The sequence below is a fragment of the Xenopus tropicalis genome, chromosome 8 (assembly GCF_000004195.4).
Source record: "Xenopus tropicalis strain Nigerian chromosome 8, UCB_Xtro_10.0, whole genome shotgun sequence".
Taxonomy (NCBI): Eukaryota; Metazoa; Chordata; class Amphibia; order Anura; family Pipidae; genus Xenopus; species Xenopus tropicalis.
In genome coordinates, this window is record NC_030684.2 from 28,394,864 (window position 1) to 28,414,738 (window position 19,875).

Consider the following 19,875-nt stretch of genomic DNA (forward strand, 5'->3'; position numbering starts at 1 on the left):
AATCTCAATGTAATTAATAGTGAAGAAAACTAAAAATATAAAAACGTGAGTATTTTGTTCCAGAAATGGTGGCCCAAGTTGGACTTCAAGGGGGCTCTGTGGCACATTGCCTGGAAAGACCCAGAAGTTTTATATCTCCTAGAATCTGGGAGACACAGCAGATGAGGAGAATACAGGTTGTGTTTAGTTGGGCTGGGGGAGCCAGTGCAGATGCTGAGATTAAAGAGTCACCACCTGGCAAACAGGGGAGTGGCTGTGATGGAGCTCCTGCCAGGTTTCAGGAAATAGCAAACAGGAAGTGGGTTGTTTTGACTGTATGAGCGCTATATCTTGTCTTTATATGGAACAAATTGCCCAGTAGTGTATGAAGTGGCTGAAATAGTAAGTCTTCTATAGGCAAACTGCCAGTGAACCAGTCTGTATCAGTTTAAGAAAAAAATCATTTTGAGTTGCTTGTTGCATATTATGAGCTGGGGTTTAAATTTCCCCGGGTGTTGCTGCCTTTCCCTTTGTAAAAGGCATTACCAGTTCTGCCATTTGAGTGAATTCCTTTAGGCCCTAAACCAAACAAGTCTGAACCCCACTGCTTCGGTTGCATGGATTAAAATAAATTCCAGTCCACTAAGGTGGTCCAGCAATTGTTGAAGCATGTTTAGTTGCTAGGCCACTTATCTGTCCTAAATGGAAAGAATAATCTCATTTCCTACTCCCTTGTGCTTAAATTGGAGGTTGAGGAGGTGAGGAAAATGGAATACTCAACCATTCACTACAACACCATGCGTTAGTCTGATAAAACATGAGCCCCCTGGGACTGTATTGTGACAGAAATGTAAGAAGTACCTTTATTTCCTGTGGTGATGAATGTCTAACATTGTAGCCATAGCAGAGAAAAATTTGACACAAGACAGCTGTTGATTTGAATTAGAATTCATTTGTAAATCTATGGTGTGAATGCTTTTACTATAGAAGGAATGTATGCCTAAAATGCAGGCAAAGCAGATATACAATAGAGTGCATAACATTCTCATCATAATGGTATTTTTCTGGCCTCATAAATGCCCTTTTGGTTTTTGTCATTTGCTGTCTCACCTTTGAGGTAAGTCACATGGAAAGTGATTCTTTGTCTTGCAATAGAAAAGAGCAAAGAGGTTAAAAATGAGTGAGGCTGGTTCCTAAGGGGTGGCACAGAGCAGCAGTTTGGATCAAATGTTTCATGGCTTCCTATATATATAACTCGTGGAACCCCTGACTGAAATGTAGGGTTTACCTTACCCAGTAGTATAAGAATCATATTAAGGTCACTAATAGGACCATGTTTCTGCATTTCTATAGGTGTCATACATAAGCTAGTATCCTGACTTTTTTTTTTTTAAATATGGGGTTATCGGGTGAGGATCATCCAATAAAATAACTTGTAGAACAATTTAAAAATATGAGCTTTTGTTTTCAGGAGTAGCTGTACAAATTTCCAAGTGCAACAGTATTTAAAGCACACAGTTATGCCCCCATCTTTTTTTGGCATTTACAGTTATGTCTGTGTCCATGCTTGTGTGAGGGTCCTCCATGGTCCACATAAACAAATGCCAGTCTGGGTATATAAATAACTTAGCCAGGGGAGTGGTGTCTAGATGATTTTGCAGACTATGAGGTAGATATGGAGGAAATCAGAGGCTATAAGCATTGTCTGTATGTTGGTATGGTTTACCTGGGAATCAATGCTGCAATAATAGTGACAGTACTTGGGCATATTTGTAAGGGGGTGGAAAAGGGTGCTAGTTTAGTTTTTGGATTATTTCTAGTTTTCTAGTTTTGGAGCCAGAGAAAAAAGTTAATAGTTGTAATTACTAATATCTACAGTTAGTATTAGTGGTTGTATATATAGTTCATGTATGCGAGTGTATAGATTGGTCAGTATAGGTTGTGTGTGCTGGGTTTACTTGGATGGGTTGAACTTGATGGACTCTGGTCTTTTTTCAACCCTATGTAACTATTACAATATAGGGGCCCGAGGATATATTAAGGGGGTGGCGTCTAGGAAGGAGGCAGAGGAAATTTCACAAAGTTATCTGACCAGCAGAGGCATCTCAAACAGGAGGATGTAGGATAACTAAGCTAGTGAGGGTCTAGCTTGTGTAATAGCACACTATAGTATGAGTATGAGGTAGTTCAGGTTAGTGAGAATGTAAAGCTAAAAGCCCCACCAAGTAGTGAGTGGGAGTTGCTTCCCAGTGGGTACCCCACCAGTCAGGGCTGGAGTGAATAGTTAGGGTGTAGAACTACCATATAGGATTTGGCAAGTAGTGGTGAACAATGTTGGAGTCCCACTGCAGAGGACCTGGCAAGGCTGGTGTTTTGGGCTTAGACCTATAAAGGAAGAAGTGATGACTGGACCCCCCTGGGTAACACTACTTAGGAGGGAATTACTGCTTACACATTTTCCAGGGATTAAGTCACCAATGCCTTAAATAAATTAACCTCTGAATCTAGGTGTTGCTTGTCAAAGGTGGAAGTGTAAACTTTCCAAAATGCCAGTCTGCTAGCTGGTTTTTGCTCTAAGACCTTTGACCTCTAATTATCATTAAAATCCAATCTTTTCTATAGTTAACAACAACAGATCAAACAAGAAGGCTCATTTACAACTAGCCTAGATACTACCTGGCCAGTATACCAGTGAAATTGATGCTTGATTTTAAAAATATAGGAAGGCTGGTATTTTTTGCAGAAAAGTTGGCAACCCCATATGGAAGTTACAGAAATCAGAAAACAAGTGTGAAGCATTAAGTCAAGTATATATAAAAACATGTAAAAACACTCTGCATCTACTTTGGGATTTGTACCTACTATCTTACCGACCTAGCTTTGCAGTGGAAAAAATGGAGTGCGAGAAGTTATTACTTTGCAATGTGCGCTCCCATTTGTTGTTTAACATCAGTGATAACTTTTACCTGTATCACCTTTTTGTGCCCAGTTGTGTTTCCGATTGCCAATCTACTTACAGACCCCCTTGGGTTTATATGGCATCCAATTGGTTCGCTTGTAGCTCACAAATCTCTGCTTTCCCACCTCTTAATTTCAGGCAGTATTAGGAACCACTTCATATAGGTAAATTTCCAACTTTTGCAACTTTAGGTTAATTTCACAATTTATCCGTTTCCCTTCCCCTTCTGTGCACTTACTGTGGGATAAATGCATATGCCAAATGTGTAAAATAGTCACTGGTATGGATCAGGTGGCTGGGTTCCTGGGTTCAGCAGTCCTGCCCTATATAGTGCTCCTCTCCGCGTCCTCTCTCACAGCTGATGCGTTTCGCCACTTCCTCCTGAACGATCCCCTTAATGCCAAATAGAATGGCTTATACTACAAGCCCATCACATTCAAATTGGACTCTTGCATATTTTGGTGATTGTGTGTGATCTGCATATAAAACTTGCCACTTCAGTCAAAAAAGGAAATTAATGTATTTGCAACTCTATGTTGCTATAAAATGTATATATCACAGTACTTATACTCACACCATCTTCATTTCTTTCAGGCACAATGATATGGCTGGTGGAAATGCTCTGTAGCCAAATGGCTCTTTAGGCCCATAGTCAGATCAAATACAAAAGTGAAGCAGGGTCTCTAGTCTAAAGCTGGCCATACACGCACCGATAATATCGTACGTGTACACGTGCGTGTATGGCAAGTCGGCGAGCCGACCGATATCGCAGGAGGCTGCTGATATCGGTTGACTCGCCGATCGGGCAGGTTAAAAGATTTTGATCGGGCGCCATAGAAGGCGCCTGATCAAAATCTGCCTTCAGGGCTGAATCGGCAGAAGGAGGTAGAAATCCTATTGTTTCTACCTCCTTATCTGCCGTTTCAGCCCTGAACGGTTAGTGGCCGATTGTACGATCTTTACGAAAGATCGGAAATCGGCACGTGTGTGGCCACCTTAAAGGAAAAAGAAAGTCAAAGTCACTTGGGGGTGCCAAAATGTTAGGCACCCCCAAGTGACTTTAACCGCCTACCTTTTACCCCGGGCTGGTGCCCCTGTTCGGAGAGAACAGCACCAGCCTGGGGTAGCTGCCTGCCTTTGTGATTCGCTGTGCGCGCATGCGCAGTAGAGTGAAAAGCCGAACTTAAACATTAAAGTCGGCTTTTTCGCTCTACTGTGCATGCCCGGCCACCGGCATTTTAGAAAGCGGAAGGAGGAAGTGCTCTGCTCCAGGTACCCCGGGCTGGTACTGTTTTCTCCGAACAGGGGCACCAGCCCGGGGTACGAGGTAAGCGGTTAAATTCACTTGGGGGTGCCTAACATTTTGGCACCCCCAAGTGACTTTGCCTTTCCTTCTCCTTTAACGGATATCATTTAAGTTACAAACCTCACAAGCTGCTTGCAACCTTGTATTATAACAGCATTGCAGTCTAGGAACACTAGCCTTAACACTTGTCCACTTTCCTTGTCCACTACTGGGGCCTTGTAATCAATAACAGGACCTATATGCATAATCAAGTCAGCTTGTTTTTTCAACAAATTAAAGTACATACAATACAATCACGGCTGCAAAAACCCTCTGTACATTTTGAAATGGTTAATTGTTTTTGATCAACTGCCAGTATTTCTTTTTTTTTTTTTAGCTAACTGGCCAATCACTGGGAATTTTTACTGTAGTTTCCCATGTTCGTTAGTCTGCATGATCTACATGCTTGTGAAATCAACTTGTAGCAAGAGTGGAAGAAATATTTCATGGGAATGGATGATTTTTCTAACCCCAGTCATATACAATCTGTGCCTAATTGACTTTGTGGAGTCTGTTTGTTTGACTTATATATATATAACAGCTCTTAAAGAATGATCCCCTGTGATTAGTGCATGAAATGCTGGGTACAAGCTAAGAAGGAATTTGCAGGAGGCAGAAACAGACTATATGATTATGCTCTTGATTTTCTCACTGGCTATAATGACTGGTTTAACATTGACCAGTTTATGTCCAAATGGATAAGGGATTAACAAGTACGTAACAGGGTCTGTATTATATAGAAGATCATTATACAGTGCTACATGATTCTGACATGGAAATCTTATGGGAAATTTGGCATACATAATTGCAGCAATTCCTGGTCAAAAGTAAAGTAAAACTGGACTAGGGTTTTACTTGCATGATGAATCGGCTTGGAGTCATCATTTTACCCTTCAGTAATCAAGTAGCTGTGCTTTTTATTACTTAGAGTTCTAATGAAATTCAGCCTTGGTTTTATTTAAAAAAAAAACAAAAAACAAACAAAAAAATATATATATGATTTTACATTAAGCTGGAATTGAATTGGATTTTTAAAACTATGCAAGTTGCCTTCATGTCTACAGTAGTTCACGTTAAAAATAACCTTTATTAATGTAGACAGGGATATTGTAAGACAAGTTTCAGTTGATTATTACAACTTTCTGTTAATTATTCAGTAATTATTGAAACTATTTTTAACCACTCCCCAGTTTTATTTTTCATTGGTTATCTGGTTGCTAGGGACCTAATTAAACTAACAACCAAGTGGTGGTTCGAATGACTGGGAACTGAATAGAAGAGTGTCTAAATAGAAAGTTAAGCAACAGAAATGAAGAATAACTGGAAAACTGTAGTCTCACAGGGCAAAAATCTTGTGATTGCTGGGGCCAGTGATTCCTGGCAATGAGATTGCATTTTAAACTGAGAGGCAAATAGTAATTATTAAGAATAAATAATATTTTGGTTGCAGTATAAAGCTGGCCACAGCAACATGTAGATTATTAAAAGATCTTTTCATTATCGTACAACCAAGCTTATCGTAAGACGATCAATTAAAATGAAGTACAATTTGTCCATCAACAAAAACGACCATTTCAACTCATTATCGTCTGGATCAGTGCTGTCCAACTGGCGACCCCCCTCTGTGTGGCCCCCCACCTGTCTGGCTGCTTTGATGGCTTACTCTTGTGTAAGATCTAAATGGTATCAGTACTGTGATTAACTGCCCCCCCTGCATGGTTCTCACCTGAGATTCAGGCTGTAATCAGGCTGCATTGTTTAAATATGTAATCCCTTGTGTTGTTCACACCTTTTAATCTCTGCATTGTTCACCCCCTGTAGTGTTCACACCTCAGGCTCAGGCTGTAATCACCCCCATTGTTCCCCTGTTCACACCTCAGGAAGAGTAGAAACCCACAAATAATCCCTGCACACTACAAAAAGATAAACTGAGGTGGTACGGTACTTCGATTAAAAAGTTTTTTAATATATAGTTATTGTGCAGACTGTAGCAGTCTGTGTGTGCCATACACACAAGCATCATAGGGCAAGCAGAGTATGGCACACACAGGCAGGGTAGGGAAGGCAAAGTATGGCACACACAGGCAGAGTATGGCACACACAGGCCAAGTATGGCACAAACCAGCCAAGAATGGCAAACACAGTGAAAGTATGGCACATGCAGGCAGGGAAGGCAGAGTATGGCACACACAGGCAGGGTAGGGCAGGCAGATTATGGCACACACAGGCCAAGTATGGCACAAACCAGCCAAGAATGGCACACACAGTGAAAGCATGGCACACAGGCAGGGTAGGGAAGGCAGAGTATGGCACACACAGGCAGGGTAGGGAAGGCAGAGTATGGCACACACAGACAGGGTAGGGCAGGCAGAGTATGGCACACACAGACAGGGTAGGGCAGGCAGAGTATGGCACACACAGACAGGGTAGGGCAGGCAGAGTATGGCACACACAGGCAGGGTAGTGAAGGCAGAGTATGGCACACACAGGCAGGGTAGGGCAGGCAGAGTATGGCAGGTTTTTGCTGTACTACAACCATTAATATGGGTATGGTCATGTGATAACATGGGTGTGGTTTCAAGTGGGTGCAGTTTCAAAAAGGGGAGTGGTCAAAACTGGCTTCCATTATCGGCCCTCCACCACGTAGGTCGGAAAAATTCCGGCCCTCGGTACAACAGAAGTTGGACAGCACTGGTCTAGATGATTCTAGTAAAACTGTGGTAGCTGCCTGCTTGGCCCTACAAACAATTGTACAATGGAGAAATAACAATGAACATTTTTAAACCTGCCCAATCAATTTTCGGACTAATGTTGGATGAAAGTTCAATAAATGTACGATCGTTCTGTGCACACTAACCTTAAGAAAATTTGACGGTTTGTCAGATTGCACTGAAATTGGTCAATAAGAAAAACTTTATCCATAAAAATGTAATTCATTTATACCGCTTATAATGTTAATTTGCCTATTATAACTAATTTGCTAATTATTACTAATGTTGTTCAAATATTAGTTCATATTTCCAGTTAATGGCAGATAAAGCCCAGATACAATTATTTTCATACATGGCAAGTCACACTGTTCCAGGGATTCTTAACCCATGGGTCGCCTCCATTTTCATTATAAATGCAAAAAATCATTGGTTCAGGATTAAAAAAAAATGACAGCACTTGTTTAGCCAAACCACATCCAGTCCCTTAAAGGAACAGTAACATCAAAAATGAAAATGTTTGACAGTAATTAACATATAATGTACAGTTGTCCTGCGCTGGCAAAACTGGTGTGTTTGCTTTACTAATACTACTATAGTTCATATAAATAAGCTGTTTAAATAAGAGCAGATAACAGCAAGCTCTGTAGAACACCATTTTTTTCTATAGAGATTATCTGCCTTGTAAACTGTGTCTTTTCTTATTTTTCAGACAGAACTTGTTTCTGAATAAATGTAATATGACTGTGCGGTGTTTCTTGACAAGGCTTCTGTCAGGATTGGATTTGTGCACAATCATACACCTTCTCAACCCCAAATCACAAAAACCAAGACCCCCACTGAATGTACAGGTTAGTAGAACCCACACTGCAAGGGAATCCTGGCATGGACAACCATGTTAGGACTCTAAGCAAGCAAACAATGAGGAGTGCACATGCGTGTGTCACATTCACATAAGGGGGCAGCATGGAGACAGACAAAGATTCTTCAAGTGTGGGCAGCATAGCGCTTGCTAGTAGCATTTTCTGGCCCAATAGTATTGTTTGCCCCAAACAGAGTGTGGGCCCTTTTTCCTCCATGTCTGATGAGGGAAACAAATTTACAATGTTGGGTTCCCTTTATTTTGTATATCTTGTGGATTGTTGTAGTCTATTATTTATTTTATGCAGCATTTTTAATTTTTGAAAAGAGCCTATTTCCATTCCAATCCAGCGATAGGTAGAGAGAGCAGCTAGTCTCAGGACACAACTAAATATGTTTTATGTATGTGAGTGGATAGATAGGTCAGTATGGGTCTGTATGTGAGTGGATAGATAGGTCAGTATGGGTCTGTATGTGAGTGGATAGATAGGTCAGTATGAGTCTGTATGTGAGTGGATAGATAGGTCAGTATGGGTCTGTATGTGAGTGGATAGATAGGTCAGTATGGGTCTGTATGTGAGTGGATAGACAGGTCAGTATGGGTCTGTATGTGAGTGTATAGATAGGTCAGTGTGGGTCTGTATGTGAGTGGATAGATAGGTCAGTGTGGGTCTGTATGTGAGTGGATAGATAGGTCAGTGTGGGTCTGTATGTGAGTGGATAGATAGGTCAGTGTGGGTCTGTATGTGAGTGGATAGATAGGTCAGTGTGGGTCTGTATGTGAGTGGATAGATAGGTCAGTGTGGGTCTGTATGTGAGTGGATAGATAGGTCAGTATGGGTCTGTATGTGAGTGTATAGATAGGTCAGTATGGGTCTGTATGTGAGTGGATAGATAGGTCAGTATGGGTCTGTATGTGAGTGGATAGATAGGTCAGTATGGGTCTGTATGTGAGTGGATAGATAGGTCAGTATGGGTCTGTATGTGAGTGGATAGATAGGTCAGTATGGGTCTGTATGTGAGTGGATAGATAGGTCAGTGTGGGTCTGTATGTGAGTGGATAGATAGGTCAGTGTGGGTCTGTATGTGAGTGGATAGATAGGTCAGTATGGGTCTGTATGTGAGTGGATAGACAGGTCAGTATGGGTCTGTATGTGAGTGGATAGATTGGTCAGTATAGGTTTGTGTGTGCTGGGTTTACTTGGATGGGTTGAACTTGAAGGACTCTTTTTTTCAACCCTATGTAACTATGTAACAAGTGCTTTTTAAATAAAAATGTAAGGAACTTGTTCCCCTTGGTGCTATTGCTCTTTCATCCAGACTCCTACAAAATCTTTGCAGATGGGGAGAACATACAAAGACCTTGCACAGAGTGGCCTGGATAAAATCAAACCAGAACCCAAATGCTGCCAATGCCTCCACTACACTGGCCATCAGTTGCTTGATAGGGGAATCATAAGGTATACAATTATTTTTCCAGAAATGATACATAAACTTTAATATTTAGAATTGTTCTTATTTCCAGAAGATAACAGCTATATACAGTTATTTCCTGACAGTTCCACCTTAAATTCTAACAAAGGCAGTAAAATCTCACTCCTTCCTGCAGTATGTGATAACTTTCATCCGGCATCTGTTGGTGTGTGCTGCCTCAGCCACAACTGGATCCCCACAGGTGCTTGGATGCTCTTAAGAGTGTCTGTTGGATTAAATAGCCATTCAGTCTCCAGCCGCTAGCTCATCTTTTTAGCTCTAAGGGTGAGCAATGGAAAAAGTATGTCACTCCCTATAGTGAATATTCACAACAAACCCTGTGGGAAGAAAAGCCGCTTTCTAGTGCTTTATGCATATTCACCCCCCATACTCCTCTCAGCACGAGGATCACATCATAAGCGGTTTTCCCAGAAACCAGAGATGGTTTTAGTTAACTTCTCAAACACAGACGTGAGATTTTATTATGCTTGCTGTGAAAATTCCCTGCTGTATTAATTCTGTGTTGTACATAACCGAAAATATCATGTAAAAATTGCTAAAAAAGCCAAATGTGGGGCAGCTGTATAGCAGCCCTAAACTTGGAAGCCTTTTGCTTTAATTCTGATTTCTGTTTGCTGCATGCTGTGCAGGACTCTGCTCATGTTTAATTGCCGCCCCAAAATCAACGTATCGATTGCAATGACAGCTGCTTTCCATCAAAGTGCGCAAATGGCATTTGCATATGTGGGGCATCTAAAACAAGTCATAATGAAAAATGGCAAATTATAATGGAGTTACAATATATCTAATTACACAAGTGCAAGCATTTTGGAGCAGACATTGTTGAAATTATTTTCATTTTAGGCAAAAGCTGAAGCTTTATTTTTCCCATGAATAGAGAGCATGCAGCTCCCAAATGGGTTGGTTAGTTGGTGGGCAGCTTTATCACCTAGAGGGGAGTCCTGGTTACATAAGGGAATTTGTGTACTCTTTGGTGGATTTTGATCAAATGGATCACTGAATTTCTGTATGTGCCAATGCACCTAGTATATTGCAAACCGTGAATACTGTCTAGTTACCTCTGCTCTTTTGGGCCCAGTAAATCTGGATTATTCTCATACCTCCCAACTGTCCAGATTTTCATGGGACAGACCTGATTTTAGCAGCTCAGCCCACAGTTCCGGATTCTTATTGAAAAGTCCCTGATTTCTCTTTGATCTCTCTTTGTCTTTGAATGACAAAAAGGATACACACAGCTTTTTTTTGTCCCTCTAATGTCCCTTTACATTTTTTACAAGTTGGGAGGTATGTGTTATATCTGTCCACAGGATCCCTGAAGGTGACCATGTATATGGGTACAGGTATGGGACCTGTTATCCAGAATGCTCGGGACCTGAGGTTTTCCGGATAAGGGATCTTTCCATACTTTGGATCTCCATAACTTAAGTCTGCTAAAAATCATTTAAATATTGAATAAACCCAATAGGATTGTTTTGGCTCCAATAAGGATTAATAATATTTTAGTTGGGATCAAGTACAGGTACTGTTTTATTATTACAGAGAAAAGGGAATCATTTAACCATTAAATAAACCCAATAGGGCTGTTCTGCCCCCAATAAGGGGTAATTATATCATAGTTGGGATCAAGTACAGGTACTGTTTTATTATTACAGAGAAAAGGGAATCATTTAACCATTAAATAAACCCAATAGGGCTGTTCTGCCCCAATAAGGGGTAATTATATCTTAGTTGGGATCAAGTACAGGTACTGTTTTATTATTACAGAGAAAAGGGAATCATTTAACCATTAAATAAACCCAATAGGGCTGTTCTGCCCCCAATAAGGGGTAATTATATCTTAGTTGGGATCAAGTACAAGGTACTGTTTTATTATTACAGAGAAAAGGGAATAATTTAACCATTAAATAAACCCAATAGGGCTGTTCTGCCCCCAATAAGGGGTAATTATATCTTAGTTGGGATCAAGTACAGGTACAGTTTTATTATTACAGAGAAAAGGGAATCATTTAACCATTAAATAAACCCAATAGGGCTGTTCTGCCCCCAATAAGGGGTAATTATATCTTAGTTGGGATCAAGTACAAGTACTGTTTTATTATTACAGAGAAAAGGGAATCATTTAACCATTAAATAAACCCAATAGGGCTGTTCTGCCCCCAATAAGGGGTAATTATATCTTAGTTGGGATCAAGTACAGGTACTGTTTTATTATTACAGAGAAAAAGAAAATCATTCTTAAAAATTAAAATTATTTGCTCATGAAGGAGTCTATGGGAGACGGCCTTTCTGTATTTTGGAACTTTCTGGATAATGGGTTTCCGGATAAGGGATCCCATACCTGTACCTGCTTTAAGGATTAATGCAGATTATTCTAAACCTATGGGTCAGACGCAAAATTAGGTCCCCAAGTGTTTAATTATATTGGAGTAATTACTCAAGTTACAATTCTTACCCTTTCAAGGGGGAAATACTTTTTGTAAAGGTTTATAGGGGTCTAACCTATTCTTATTATTAGGTGGGGCCTTGAAATAGTGACCACCCTGTCTGGCGGAACAATATCCTTCCTAGCTAGTGTCTGTACAGCTGTTCTACAACAAAAGCTATATAGGCTATAAAGTCCAATGCTATACAGGCTGTACAGCCCTATGTTATACAGGCTATACAGTCTTATGTAATACGGGCTATACAGTCTTATATTATACAGACTGTATACAGTGTTATGTTACACAGGGTATACATTTCTATGTTGTACAGGATATACAGTCTTATGTTACACAGGGTATACATTTCTATGTTGTACAGGATATACAGTCTTATGTTACACAGGGTATACATTTCTATGTTGTACAGGATATACAGTCTTATGTTCAGGGCCGGAACTAGGGGTAGGCAGAAGAGGCAGCTGCCTAGGGCGCAACGATTGGGGGGCGCCAGGCAGCCTCTCCTGCCTACCCCTAGTCCGCTCTCTTTAGTCATTGCCCCCGCCGCTTGTCCTTACGGGGGCAATGATCCGTAGAATCTCGACGCGAACCCTGCCCCCCCCGTGCGTTCAACTGCGCATGCGCGCCAAAGGCGGGGGCGAATGAGGAAGGTGCAGGGGCGAGGTGGCCGACCGGGTTGCCTAGGGCGCCCGGTCGGCTTGGCCCGCCCCTGCTTATGTTACACAGGGTATACATTTCTATGTTGTACAGGATATACAGTCTTATGTAATACGGGCTATACAGTCTTATATTATACAGACTGTACAGTCTTATGTTACACAGGGTATACAATTCTATGTTGTACAGGATATACAGTCTTATATTACACATGGTATACATTTCTATGTTGTACAGGATATACAGTCTTATGTTACACAGGGTATACATTTCTATGTTGTACAGGATATACAGTCTTATGTTACACAGGGTATACATTTCTATGTTGTACAGGATATACAGTCTTATGTTACACAGGGTATACATTTCTATGTTGTACAGGATATACAGTCTTATGTTACACAGGGTATACATTTCTATGTTGTACAGGATATACAGTCTTATGTTACACAGGGTATACATTTCTATGTTGTACAGGATATACAGTTTATGTTACACAGGGTATACATTTCTATGTTGTACAGGATATACAGTCTTATGTTACACAGGGTATACAATTCTATGTTGTACAGGATATACAGTCTTATGTTACACAGGGTATATACCTTTCTATGTTGTACAGGATATACAGTCTTATGTTACACAGGGTATATACCTTTCTATGTTGTACAGGATATACAGTCTTATGTTACACAGGGTATACAATCCTATGTTGTACAAGATATACAGTCTTATGTTACACAGGGTATATACCTTTCTATGTTGTACAGGATATACAGTCTTATGTTACACATGGTATACAATCCTATGTTGTACAGGATATACAGTCTTATGTTACACAGGGTATGCATTTCTATGTTGTACAGGATATACAGTCTTATGTTACACAGGGTATACATTTCTATGTTGTACAGGATATACAGTCTTATGTTACACAGGGTATATACCTTTCTATGTTGTACAGGATATACAGTCTTATGTTACACAGGGTATACATTTCTATGTTGTACAGGATATACAGTTTATGTTACACAGGGTATGCATTTCTATGTTGTACAGGATATACAGTCTTATGTTACACATGGTATACAATCCTATGTTGTACAGGATATACAGTCTTATGTTACACAGGGTATGCATTTCTATGTTGTACAGGATATACAGTCTTATGTTACACAGGGTATACATTTCTATGTTGTACAGGATATACAGTTTATGTTACACAGGGTATACATTTCTATGTTGTACAGGATATACAGTCTTATGTTACACAGGGTATACATTTCTATTTTGTACAGGATATACAGTCTTATGTTACACAGGGTATACAATTCTATGTTGTACAGGATATACAGTCTTATGTTACACATGGTATACATTTCTATGTTATACAAGATATACAGTCTTATGTTACACAGGGTATACATTTCTATGTTGTACAGGATATACAGTCTTATGTTACACAGGGTATGCATTTCTATGTTGTACAAGATATACAGTCTTATGTTACACAGGGTATACATTTCTATGTTGTACAGGATATACAGTCTTATGTTACACAGGGTATACATTTCTATTTTGTACAGGATATACAGTCTTATGTTACACAGGGTATACATTTCTATTTTGTACAGGATATACAGTCTTATGTTACACAGGGTATACAATTCTATGTTGTACAGGATATACAGTCTTATGTTACACATGGTATACATTTCTATGTTATACAAGATATACAGTCTTATGTTACACAGGGTATACATTTCTATGTTGTACAAGATATACAGTCTTATGTTACACAGGGTATACATTTCTATGTTGTACAAGATATACAGTCTTATGTTACACAGGGTATACATTTCTATGTTGTACAGGATATACAGTCTTATGTTACACAGGGTATACATTTCTATGTTGTACAGGATATACAGTTTATGTTACACAGGGTATACAATCCAATGTTGTACAGGCTATACAGTCCTAATTGCATACCTCCTAATATTTAAAAAATATAAAGAGAGACAAAAAAAGATGCTGCGCCCATTTTTGTGACCACACCACCAAAATGCCTCTATTATTTTACCAAATTTGTTAGGTTATGTAAAGTTTGAACACATTTCTGGGGGTTTTGGGGTCTTGTTTTTTATGTGTTATTACAGTTTTGCTAATGAAGCTGAAATTTTCCTTTCAGCTGCAAATCAAAGCTCCCCCAAAATATCTGTTTATCTTATTAGTTACAATTGTATCTACAGTGGCTTGCAAAAGTATTCGGCCCCCTTGAACTTTTCCACATTTTGTCACATTACAGCCACAAACATGAATCAATTTTATTGGGATTCCACGTGAAAGACCAATACATGTGAGAAGTGGAACGAAAATCATACATGATTCCAAACATTTTTTACAAATAAATAACTGCAAAGTGGGGTGTGCGTAATTATTCAGCCCCCTGAGTCAATACTTTGTAGAACCACCTTTTGCTGCAATTACAGCTGCCAGGCTTTTAGGGTATGTCTCTACCAGCTTTGCACATCTACAGACTGAAATCCTTGCCCATTCTTCTTTGCAAAACAGCTCCAGCTCAGTCAGATTAGATGGACAGCGTTTGTGAACAGCAGTTTTCAGATCTTGCCACAGATTCTCCATTGGATTTAGATCTGGACTTTGACTGGGTCATTCTATCACATGGATATGTTTTGGTTTAAACCATTCCATTGTTGCCCTGGCTTTATGTTTAGGGTCGTTGTCCTGCTGGAAGGTGAACCTCCGCCCCAGTCTCAAGTCTTTTGCAGACTCCAAGAGGTTTTCTTCCAAGATTGCCCTGTATTTGGCTCCATCCATCTTCCCATCAACTCTGAGCAGCTTCCCTGTCCCTGCTGAAGAGAAGCCCCCCCAGAGCATGATGCTGCCACCACCATATTTGACAGTGGGGATGGTGTGTTCAGAGTGATGTGCAGTGTTAGTTTTCCGCCACACATAGCGTTTTCCATTTTGGTCTCATCTGACCAGGACACCTTCTTCCACATGTTTGCTGTGTCCCCCACATGGCTTGTGGCAAACTGCAAACGGGACTTCTTATGGTTTTCTGTTAACAATGGCTTTCTTCTTGCCACTCTTCCATAAAGGCCAACTTTGTGCAGTGCACGACTAATAGTTGTCCTATGGACAGATTCCCCCACCTGAGCTGTAGATCTCTGCAGCTCGTCCAGAGTCACCATGGGCCTCTTGGCTGCATTTCTGATCAGTGCTCTCCTTGAGTTTAGGGGGACGGCCTTGTCTTGGTAGGTTTACAGTTGTGCCATACTCGTTCCATTTCTGAATGATCGCTTGAACAGTGCTCTGTGGGATGTTCAAGGCTTTGGAAATCTTTTTGTAGCCTAAGCCTGCTTTAAATTTCTCAATAACTTTATCCCTGACCTGTCTGGTGTGTTCTTTGGACTTCATGGTGTTGTTGCTCCCAATATTCTCTTAGACAACCTCTGAGGCCGTCACAGAGCAGCTGTATTTGTACTGACATTAGATTACACACAGGGGCACTCTATTTAGTCATTAGCACTCATCAGGCAATGTCTATGGGCAACTGACTGCACTCAGACCAAAGGGGGCTGAATAATTACGCACACCCCACTTTGCAGTTATTTATTTGTAAAAAATGTTTGGAATCATGTATGATTTTCCTTCCACTTCTCACGTGTACACCACTTTGTATTGGTCTTTCACGTGGAATTCCAATAAAATTGATTCATGTTTGTGGCTGTAATGTGACAAAATGTGGAAAAGTTCAAGGGGGCCGAATACTTTTGCAAGCCACTGTAAGTGCAGGTGTTGCATATTTGGGCTCTCTGCCAAAAGTCTACTTTTTAAATTAAATTTGAGAATCCTTGTATCTTTTTTAGCACTCAGTGCAGGAGATCAAAGGGAAATGAGGGACCTTCAATAAGAATCTGGAACTGCAGGCTGAGCTGTTAAAATCGAGACTGTCCCGTGAAAATCGGGACAGCTGGGAGATATGTATTCTAGTCTAACATACCATGGCTCTCTGATTGTTATGGGCGTCTCATGCAGTAGCTGATATGTGCTTCTGAATAGGATTTGTGCCAAGCCAAACTATCAATAATAACTCAAAACCATCACAGACTGTAAGTCTAGGTAATGTCTTGGGCTATATTTGGTAGGGCCTAGCTCGTACAATGGCAGGGTACAAGGGACAAATGTTAAACAGTAAGCAAATTTTCTGCTCTTAGCAGGGAGCGATTAAAGTCAAGTATGAATAAAATAAACATACTTTGTAAAAGAAGACATTTGGTGCCATATATCTGGATGATTTTTGATAGCTCATAAACTTCTAAAGTGGGAGAGCAGCTGTGTGAGAATACGCAGCTGTTTATGGGCAGGTGTGGGGCATATTACACATAACAAAAGTACCTACTAAATATTTTGCTCAACACAATATCTACAGCTTAGTCAAAAACTTATTATAACCAATTCTTTTCCTAACAGCAAAAAGCATTTTAAAATTAAAGAGTGGAGGTGCAAGGGGAAAAAAACAAAAAGGTCTTCTGTATTACCCAAAAGAGTCAAGGACATTAAAGGGGTAGTTCACCTAGTATGATGTAGACATTGATATTCTAAGACAATTTGCAATTAGTCTTCATTTTTTATTTCTTTATGGTTTTTCAATTATTTTCTTTTTGTTCAGAAGCGCTTAAGTATATATATATATGAAATTAGAAAGAATATGCCGCACACTCAGGTCTTAGATGCATCTAAGAGCTGAGTGTGCGGCATATTCTTTCTAATTTTGTATGCTCACTTTATACTGCACCCAGGCAAATTATTACTTCATTATACGTGAGTGCCTGTTTTCACCTGTTCCTATATATATATATGTGTATATATACAGTACAGTATATATGTGTATATATATATATATATAGATATATAATATATTGTATATTTCAGCAGCTATCTGGTTTCTAGGGTGCAATATACCCTAGGAAATATAAATAGAAGAGGGTATGCATAGAAAGATATGTAATAAAAAGTAACAATAACAATAAAATTGTAGCCTTACCGAGCAATAGTTTTTACCTGCTGAAGTCAGTAACCCCCCCCCCCCCATTTAAAAGCTGGAAAGAGTCAGAAAAGGCAAATAACTCATAAACTATAAAAAATAAATCATGAAAACCAATAGCAAACTTGCCAGGAACATACTTACGTTTACTTAAAGGTGAACCAGTTCTTTAAGCCAGTATAAAGCTACTGAAAATACCTTCCCCTTTAAACAAAACAGGGGTTCTTTGTCCATGTATTGCAGTATATTGAAGCTGGCCACACACGTGGCGATTTTCAATCGCACAAAAGATCGTTCCAACCCTCTATTGACATTCAGGGCTGAATCGTCAGATATGGAGGTAGAAACAATAGGATTTCTACCTCCTTCTGCCAATTCAGCCCTGAACATAGATTTCGCGCGACGCCTTCAATGGCGCTCGATCAAAATCTTTTAACCGGCCCGATCGGCAAATTGACTGATATCAGCAGCCTTCTGCGATATCGGTCGCCTCGCCGAGTTGCCATACACACACCGACTATTGTATGAAACAAAGTTTTGTACAATATTATCGGTGCGTGTATGGCCAGCTTAAGTCATAGTCATGGTTTTGCACAAGGAAGAAGATATTTTTAATAGCCTTTTTGCACAAAATGTCTAAGTTACCTTTAGTTCTGCTGAAGTTTTCACATGCTGAGCTTTGCTATTTCAGCTCCCGTATAGAACAGTGTATTATCTATTATGTATTGTAATGGCCAGCCGGCAATCCAGTCGGATGGCAGATGTCATGTTTGAAAAATGATTATGCCATTTCTCCATGTTTGCAAGTGTATAAAGCATTAGTAGCTTAATAAACCTCTTCACTTCCTGCAGTTCTGATCAGTCCCCCTGTTGGCCTGAACAACAAAACAATGGAAAGCTCGTCTGATCAGTTGGATATTGTAGGATCAACCAGCAAGTGGCCACCACCAAACTTCAAGGTAAGTCAGGAACACCTTTAGAGCATGGCAAAATAATGATAATATGTTCACCTTGCAAATATTTCCATTACACAAATATAAAAATGATATGATGGCTCTTTAAATTTCAGTTTATGTTGATTGCATTTATGCACATAAAGCTTCCTGATTGTATGTCATGTAAGAGGCCATTTTGAAACTGTAATAGTGGGAAAAAATACAACAATAGCTTGTACTAGGTACTTCTACCAAGGGTGTAAGAACTTATTAGAAAAGGATGCCAGCTAACCGTTCATATTGTGTTCACTTGTTCATTTTCCCTTTAAATGTTTTTGCAATTATGAAAGGCTACACTTACCCTCTCAACGTTTTTAATACTTAGACATTTTATTAAAATGGGTACAGCACATTTGGCATTGTGTCACCAAGCAGACATTCCATCTGCTAGTCTGTGGTGGAGAGTAATATTTGGTGGTAAAGGTTAATTACTTCTAGACTGGCAATATAGAAAGCCTCCTTTATATCGTTATGAATGAAGCTACCAGTAAAGGCAGCTCGTGCAGGGTATGACTGATGGTTAGCATTGCCCCCCTTTCCCTTGTCTTTATGTGTTGGCCCATTGACATTAAGGCCCCTAAAGGAACGTTCTGTCACTGCGCTGAGTATGATGCCTGGAAGGCAACACATCTTTGTCTGCATATCTAGACAGCATGCATTTCTGTACAAAGACTCACATTTGTTTAAAAATGCCCAGACTCCAGCCCTTATTATATCTGCACATGGTAGACTGGACACATCTCTGAAAAAGGTGTTGGGGGAGAAGATCACTATTTAGCACCCACCCAGAAGTAAAACTATTAATGGGTTATATTTTATTATGTACTGGTATTGGATCCATTATCCAGAAGGCCCTTCTCCCTTAAAGAATCCAATAATTCATTTTTTTTTTTTAAATAGCTAATAAAACAGTACCTTACCTATAATGAATCCTTACTGGAAACAATCCTAATGGGTTTATTTCATGTTTAAATTATTTTTTAGTAGATAAAGATATGGTGGTCCAAGTTATGGGAAGACCCCTTATCCAGATGACCACAGGTCCGAGCATTCTGAATAACAGGTCAGAACAGAATCAGAACTGCCCAAATGTGGGCACACAGCCATATTTAAATTGCCTCTATTGCCACACAGCAGCTTGTTTATATAAACAATAGTAGTGTTTCTGAGACCAGTTTTACCAGTGCAGGGCATCAGTACATTATATTTGAATTACAGGTATGGGATCCCTTATCTGGAAACCCATTATCCAGAAAGCTCCGAATTACGGAAAGCCTGTCTCCCATAGACTCCATTTTAATCAAATAAAGCAGAATTTTAAAACGGATGTCCTTTTTCTCTCTAGTAATAAAACAGCACTTT

At 39.8% G+C, this 19,875-nt stretch overlaps 1 long non-coding RNA gene across 1 annotated transcript; it reads left to right on the top strand.

Annotated features, from left to right (window-relative positions):
• Positions 1 to 7,709: 7,709 nt before the first annotated feature.
• LOC116407082 lies at positions 7,710 to 18,574 on the top strand. Its single transcript, XR_004220047.1, has 3 exons — positions 7,710 to 7,842; positions 9,194 to 9,312; positions 18,371 to 18,574. It is a non-coding gene; the product is annotated as an uncharacterized LOC116407082 (long non-coding RNA).
• The last annotated feature ends 1,301 nt before the right edge of the window (positions 18,575 to 19,875 follow it).